The sequence below is a fragment of the Myotis brandtii genome, unplaced genomic scaffold, assembly GCF_000412655.1.
Source record: "Myotis brandtii unplaced genomic scaffold, ASM41265v1 scaffold8, whole genome shotgun sequence".
NCBI classification, from domain to species: domain Eukaryota; kingdom Metazoa; phylum Chordata; class Mammalia; order Chiroptera; family Vespertilionidae; genus Myotis; species Myotis brandtii.
The window spans coordinates 13,726,969-13,734,403 of NW_005371219.1; the positions used below are offsets into that span (position 1 = coordinate 13,726,969).

The window sequence follows — 7,435 nt, forward strand, 5'->3', positions numbered from 1 at the left end:
GTGGCCCCCACAATCACCAGATCTCAATCCAATTGAACATTTGTGGGACGAAGTTAAAAGAGCCATCAGGCAGCTGGTTCTACAACCATCAAATCTCACAGAACTGTCTTAACTGGTTTGGCTCAGTGGATAGAGCCTCAGCCTGTGGACTCAAGGGTCCCAGGTTCGATTCCGGTCAAGGGCATGTACCTTTGTTGCGGGCACATCCCCAGTAGGGAGTGTGCAGGAGGCAGCTGATCAATGTTTCTCTCTCATCGATGTTTCTAACTCTCTATCCCTCTCCCTTCCTCTCTGTAAAAAAATCAATAAAATATATTTTAAAAAAAATCTTACAGAACTGTACAGTGCTATTCATCAGGTATGGTGTCAGATTCCTCGCATCACCTTTCAACATCTCATGGAGTTGATGCCTAGAAGAATCGCCGCAGTATTGAAGGCAAAAGGTGGCCCAATGAAGTACTGATGGGGTGGTCATAATAATCTGGCCACTCAGTATATATATATAATTAGGGGGAAAAGAAAATTTTAGTACTCCTACTCCATTCTTAATTTTTTTTTGTCAAATACATTGAGATGCTTCAGAATTTTTAAAAACACAAACTCATGAAAGTGATAATTGAGAAACAATTTTTTTAAAGAAATAATTTAATTGCAGGGTTTGGAAACACCAAATTCTCCAGTTAGAGAAGTGAAGATTTAAGGGGTATGTAGTAAAGGATTTGAGCTTGCCGAAGAGAAGGCCTGGCCCTTGCCCTCAGCCGTATAGGATCTGCTGTTTGACTGAGGGCCTTGAATCATACTGGGTAATTTAACAACATGATTTACTGTGGGGGCTGACTTACCCATATACTGTTAGGTTTTGGGCTAGCCAGCCCCAAAGACCAACAATGTGATTTTGGGCTTTGAGTCACACAGTATCAGTGGACCTGGAAACTGAGATGAACCAAGTGGGTAATCAATCATACCTACATGACGAAGTCACCCCAAACTGGTCACCAAGCTTCCGTGAGCCTCCATCAGAGGCAGTATTCCGTGCATACTGTCACACTTCAATGATGGAATATAATATAATTAATATAATATAATATAATATAATTAATATATAATAGGATTTAATCAGCCTCCTATGGAAAAAAATCATTTTTCCCTGGCCGGTGTGGCTTAGTTGGTTAGGTTTAGTTCTGTGCACCAAGAGGTTGCAGGTTGGATTCCTGGTCAGGACACATGCCAGGGCTGTAGACTTGACCCCCAGAAGGGGGCGTGCAGGAAACAGCCAATCAATGCTATGCTCTCACATCAATGTTTCTCTCTTCTCCTTTCCTCTATTTCTAAAGAAGAATCAATGAACTATTCTTTTAAAAAAATCATTTTATAGCCAAATCATTCTGGGGAATCCTTTCTTAGAAATCCTATCAAAGACTCCAACAATCCAGCCATGAATAAAGGAGCTTCTTTAACTGTGTGAACTCCCTGCTTGGAAAACATGTTTGAGCATGGATCCATTTTCTTAGTCATGTTCATTAACATCTAGAACTTAAGAAGGGTTTAAGTGATCACCAGGGTCTCTCCCAACTCTAATGTTCTGCAGGTCCTGCTCCAGGGAGGCCCACTCTCTCCACTCTGGCTTGTGTTGGCTGCAGTAAACATAAATCAGTTTGAGTGAGCAAACACTCAGATCAGACAGGGCCTAGGCCCTATACCAGAGTTTATCTGCACTATAATTTATGTGTATTCCCTGGTTTCCCAGACTGCAAGAGGGCACAGGCCAGGCTGAGGGACCCCCCCTTCCCCCCCGAGTGCACAAATTTTTGTGCACGGGGCCTCTAGTAATATAATAAATATGATTATGATTCCATGGCTAGAAGACAAATAAAGGTCTGCATTTGAAGCCCTCCTAGACTCTGCTCTAGGTGTGCCTTCCTTTGGCTGACCTTAATCTGAATCCTTTCCCTTTAATAAGCCAGAACCATGAGTGTAATAGCTTTCAGTGAGTTCCATGAGTCTTTATAGCAAATTACTGGGGTGCTTTAGGAAATCCCTCCACAAACTTGCAGTTAGTGTCAGAAGTGAAGGTAGGGATTGTGCCTCTAACTTTGCAGTTGATCTAAACTTTTCATAGGGAATTTTCAGGTTTGTTTGAGCAAGAGTCACAGCAAGTTCACCTGATTGCCACTTTTGAAGTACCAAGTTGTACTATAAAGGTATAGGATGGAGTTTATGATGACCTTGCCTACCCTCAAAGTAAGCACAACCTGTCTTTAAAGTTTAAAGATCAATGACACCTTGAATGTATATTACTCTACAATAAACACCTTTATGGGGTTTTCCCACAAGAAAATATTTTTTAAATAGAAGGTGGAAAAGTATCTCTTTCAAGTATCAACAAGTGTTGTAAAGTAAGGCCAGGTGTCAACCACATGAAAATATGTTGGGTGACATACTATGATTTTATTTATGTGAAAAACAAGAATACTAATCACTGTTGATATAAGTCAGAATAGTGGCTATCTTGGAATGTTCTGGGGTGGGGTGGGGAGATTTGAGTGCTCATTGGGAAGGCCATAGGGAGTATTATGGAGTGTTGGAAATGGTCTATATCTTAATTTGGGTAGTAGTCTCATTTTAGTATACCTCTATTTTTGTAAAGCTATACCTCAATAAAAAAATGAAAGTTCTTAGTCACATAATAAAGGAAATATTGAGTGCAAAAATTTGTATTGCTTTAACAAGTATTTGCTATCTGCTATGTGTCAGGCATTCTGCTGCTACTTGTGGTTACAATATAGACGAGCAAGAACCAGAAATGAAACCTCTTTATAAACTACCAAGTCAGCCATTTTTAGCCTTTAGGCTACCACCAGCAACAACTCGGACTTTAAACTCAGTGTATCTTATTCTCTAGAATCAATCCTACAAATAACCCTTCATAATTTTGCATATAAATTCTACCTCTTCTTTATGCCCAATTCAGTGTTCACTTTTTGCACAAAAGTTTTTAATCTCCTGAATGCAGCAGTGGCCTATCTTTACTTTGGACAACTTTTGGGATTCATAATATACCTCACAACTCAGCACTTAATTGTTCTCAAATAGTTTTGTGTTAAATTTGTCACCCACCCAGCCCTAACTGGTTTGGCTCAGTGGATAGAGCATCGGCCTGCAGAATGAAGGGTCCTGGGTTTGATTGCGGTCAAGGGCACATGCCCAGGTTGCGGGCTTAATTCCCAGTGTGAGGAGTGCAGGAGGCAGCCGATCAATGATTCTCTCTCATCATTGATGTTTTTATCTCTCTTTCCCTCTCCCTTCCTCTCTGAAATCAATAAAAGTATATTTAAAAAAAATTTGTCACCCACCCAAATTGTAAGTTCCTCTAAGTTCCTTGAGACTAGAGATCATATATTTTTTTTAAAGTTCCACAATGCATAGTAAAGTGTGGGTTATGTGATATATGCTTAATTATTGTGGGAAGAGTGAATGAAATCTTCAATTTGACTGTATTAAACATGCTTAAGAACAGTCTAAACTTCAGGAAAAATTAATCCTTAAAATAATTAATATCCAAGATTTTATGTTGCCATTTTTTTACTCTCTTACTTTCAAGCTCTCTTATGTGCTTGAAAGAGAGAAAATTATTCTTGATATTCCACTCATTCTGATAAGAAATGAGAAGAGGCTCTCCTTAGGTTTTTAATACCAGTAAATTTGCTTTAATTGAGCAAGAAAAAAGCATCCTGGATAAAAAACTTGTCTCCAAATATCTCTTCATCTCCCATAGTAATAGAACTCCTGACAAAACACCCCTGACAGCTGTCAACCTATCTGGATTTTGCTTATTAGTTAATTTTGTTCATTAGATTCCACATATGAGTGAAATCACTTAGCATAATGAGTATGAGTCTTTTTAAATCTATTTTCTGGTACCCTACAGTCTACTAAACTTGAAAACTTTTCTTCTATATCCTAAAAAGGCCTCCTATAATTAAACATATAATTAAAAATATTTTTCTCAAATTTTTTTTTAAATTCTTCCACTAGTTCAATGTTAAGTCTGCTGAATTGGCTCTCCATGTATCTTTTCTCATATTTTCTTTTATGTTTATGTATGCTATGTTCTAGATTTCTTTGGTTTTACTTAAGTAATAATGTTTTATAAGTGTTTCAGAACTCTATTTCATTCTATGGTTGTTCCTTTTTCAAAGTACCCTGATGTAATATATTTTTAATACTGGAGAATTATAAATTGGAGTGCTTTTTACAAATGTCCTTTTATCTCAAGAATTATACTTGAGTCCTTTAGAGTTAGTTTTTCTACCTGCCTTTCTTTGTCTTTTTCATAGTGGTGATTACCCTGATTTGCCTGTTGATTCTTTTTATGTTCATCCTATCTAATAAAAGAGTAATATGCAAATTAACCGTCACTCTGCAACAAAAAGATGTCAGCACCCATAGTGGTCCGGGGCGGGTCACTGGTGGTGTTGCCCCAGCAATGTGAGCCCAGCGTCTGCGCCCCAGCCGCGCGGAGGGAGTGGAGGGTCCCCGACCTGGCCACATGGAGGGAGGGGAGGAGCCTCGGGTCAGAGGCCAGGGCGAGGGATGGTGGGCTCATGGTGACGCAAGCCCAGTGTCCCCGCCCCGGCCACATGGAGGGAGGAGAGGGGCCTTGGACCAGAGGCCGAGGCGAGGGACGCTGGCGTCGTTGCAGGCCGCGCTGAGGGACCCCCTACCCCCTGTGCACGAATTTCCGTGCACCAGCCCTCCAGTATATGTATAAAAAGAATTGGTCATTGATATGGTTTTCCTTTGTTTTTAGTAGATAGAATGTCTTTCAGTTCACTCTCCTTTATAGATAGTTTTGATAAATTCAGTTAAGTATATTTCTTTGGCCAGAACTGTCTAATAGAAATAAGATTCAAGCCATATATTAAAATTTTCTAGTAAGCACATTAAAAAAATAAACAGGTGAAATTAATTTTAATATATTGACCCAATATATGCCATTATTTTAACATGTAGTCAGCATAAGTATTAAGATATTTTACATTTTTTTGAATTAAGTCTTCAAAGTCTGGTGTGTATTTCAGATTTACTGCATGTCTCCATTCAGATTAGCCACATTTCAAGTGTAAATAGCCATATTTGGCTAGTGGCTACTCTACTGGACAGGGCAGTTCTAGACATAGTCTACTTTCATTTCCTCCTTCTCCCTTAAGCCTCTGGAATTGTAATGAGAACAATAAATGTACTAGCATTTATTGTTAGTACTGCTCATTATCATATGGCCTCCTTTCATTATTTACCTTTTCATGCATTTGTCTTATCTAATAGCTAACCTGTAAATTCTTTTTAAGGCTGAAACTATAGACTAATTGAATCTCAAGGTTGGAAATGGCTTTATTATTATATTTTTTACAGAGAGGAAGGGAGAGAATAGAGAGTTAGAAACATCGATCAGCTGCCTCTTGCACACCCCCTACTGGGGATGTGCCCGCATGTACATGCCCTTGACCGGAATCGAACCTGGGACCCTTGAGTCCGCAGGCCGATGCTCTATCCACTGAGCCAAACCGGTTATGGCTGGAAATGGCTTTAAAAAAAAACCCATCAACTAATTCTTCTCTTGATGCATGGCTTCTCTGTACCCATTCCCCTTTAAAAACCATAGGAATCTACTTAAAGTAAAATCCAATGGTCAGGGCTTCCACCCACCCTAAGCCACAACTTTTCTGGCTAGTGCTAGAAGGTAATTTTCTTTTCAGGATCTGAAATTTGTTTCTCTTAAGTGTGCACTTTTTAAGAACACATGAAACAAATCTGTCATCTGATGAATCTTTACTTATTTGGAGGTAGTCCCAGTAGCTTTTTCCTTTCTATAAAAATCCTTCCAAGTTCAATCACTACTTCTTCATTGGTGGTACTTTTGAGTTCTTTCCATCATTTTGTTCTCCTCTGAAATAATTCCAACTTCCTTGAGGTCTTCTTAAAGTGCTCAATCTAGAACTGAATAAAGAACTCCAGATGTGGTTTGGCCAGTGAAGAGTATCACTGGGTCACTATTGGCTGCTTCTCTATAAAAAAACAGTTCAACCAGGTCACAAGACACATTCCTATGAGAAGGGGGGATGGAAGAGCAAATTATTAACACATTATTAACTCATACTGTAACAGGGTATAAGGTATAGACTAACAAAACTTACAGTCTAAAACAGTGATGGCGAACCTATGACACGTGTGTGAGAGGTGACACGCGAACTGATTTTTTTGGTTGATTTTTCTTTGTTAAATGGCATTTAAATATATAAAATAAATATCAAAAATATAAGTCTTTGTTTTACTATGGTTGCAAATATCAAAAAACTTCTATATGTGACATGGCACCAGAGTTAAGTTAGGGTTTTTCAAAATGCTGACACACCGAGCTCAAAAGGTTCGCTATCACTGGTCTAAAAATATTAGTTTCATATTTAAGCATGTTACAGGTAGTAGCAGTTCCAGTTCTCCTTTTCACCGGTCTTGATCACAGTAGTCCAGCAAATGTTGATGGCTAGCCAGGTCTGAAACATTGTGTCCCCAGATATCAGCAATAAAACCTGCAGAGAGAAAAAATGAGAGACTCTGACACACACCAAAGAGAACATCAAAACCACCTGAGAGTGGGAATGTGAAACTGCAGGTCACCAGAATTCCTTAGTTCCCCTCTTTCAACAGCCCACCTATAAAAACCCCTGCCTGCACTGAGATGCTAAGACGGGCTTGGAGATGAGAGTCCCCCATTTTCTCCAGTGATGAGCACTTGAATAAACCTCTTTCCTTCCATCAACACCTGTGTCCGGTGTTTGGCTTCAGGGTGGCAGGCAAAAGCCTGAAGGTCCTTTGGGCCGGTTTCAATACCATCTTTACATGCCCAACTTTTAGTCCAGGACTATACACGCATACACTGCACAGTTCTTGAGGTTAGTCAATTTTTTCCTGAATGTTGCCTTCCTGTTGTTTTCAATTTAGCCAGAGAATCACCAGACAGTTTGTTTTTGGTGGTGGGTGGTCCAACCAAAGAGGCAACTAGTAGAGATAACTTGAAGAGAAGTACACGGAGAATCCAGAAAGCTTAAGGAAAGCAGGAGTTGAAACCAGGGAACCCTGTACAAAGTACTCAGCAGCCGGGAGCTCTGGCTGGTGATGGCATTTGGTGATGGCATTTACCTGGTTCTTCACACATAGTCACTGCTCTTCTCTCCTTTGCCTTTCAGAGGAATGCTTTTCTCCATGCTTTCACTTTACAGATCAGGGCGGGAGGGAGATTCGGCCGACTCAAGTAATTGCAGGGTTAGACTCTCAGCCAAACAGCTGGAGGAGACAGCTCTGGGCACGCAACAGACCTGGAGTCACCATCCGGGGCGCGCCCTCGCCTTGGGCCAGGTCCTGCTCGGAGCTCAGCGGG

At 40.1% G+C, this 7,435-nt stretch overlaps 1 long non-coding RNA gene across 2 annotated transcripts; it reads right to left on the reverse strand.

Annotated features, from left to right (window-relative positions):
• Window positions 1-5,543: 5,543 nt before the first annotated feature.
• Window positions 5,544-7,395, reverse strand: LOC106724342. Of its 2 annotated transcripts, none has more exons than XR_001360099.1 (3): window positions 7,198-7,395; window positions 6,475-6,587; window positions 5,544-6,104 (listed from the first exon to the last, which is right to left on the reverse strand). It is a non-coding gene; the product is annotated as an uncharacterized LOC106724342 (long non-coding RNA). The 2 variants fall into 2 exon arrangements; XR_001360098.1 differs by having other exon boundaries at window positions 6,821-7,395.
• Window positions 7,396-7,435: the final 40 nt, after the last annotated feature.